This window comes from Triticum aestivum, unplaced genomic scaffold (assembly GCF_018294505.1).
Source record: "Triticum aestivum cultivar Chinese Spring unplaced genomic scaffold, IWGSC CS RefSeq v2.1 scaffold179, whole genome shotgun sequence".
NCBI classification, from domain to species: domain Eukaryota; kingdom Viridiplantae; phylum Streptophyta; class Magnoliopsida; order Poales; family Poaceae; genus Triticum; species Triticum aestivum.
Genome location: NW_025230033.1, coordinates 3,982 through 4,331, shown reverse-complemented (window position 1 = coordinate 4,331; position 350 = coordinate 3,982).

The following is a 350-nucleotide window of genomic DNA, read 5'->3' as shown; positions in this document are numbered from 1 at the left end:
GCCAAAACTGCCAGTGTTGATGACCGGCACGTAAGCGCACCTTGGGGTTCGTCAATCGTGGAAATCACTCCGGGAGCCCAAAACAGTGGGTAATAGTCCACGAAACGGGCCAGAACCGGCCAAAACTACGAGTGTTGATGACCGACACGTAAGCGCACCTTGGGGTTCGTCAATCGTGGGACTCACTCTGGGACCCCAAAACAGTGAGTAATAGTCCACGAAACGGGCCAGAATCGGGCGAAATTACGAGTGTTGTTGACCGACACGTAAGCGCACCTTGGGGTTCGTCAATCATGGAAACCACTCCGGGACACCAAAACAGTGAGTAACAGTCCACGAAACGGGCCAGA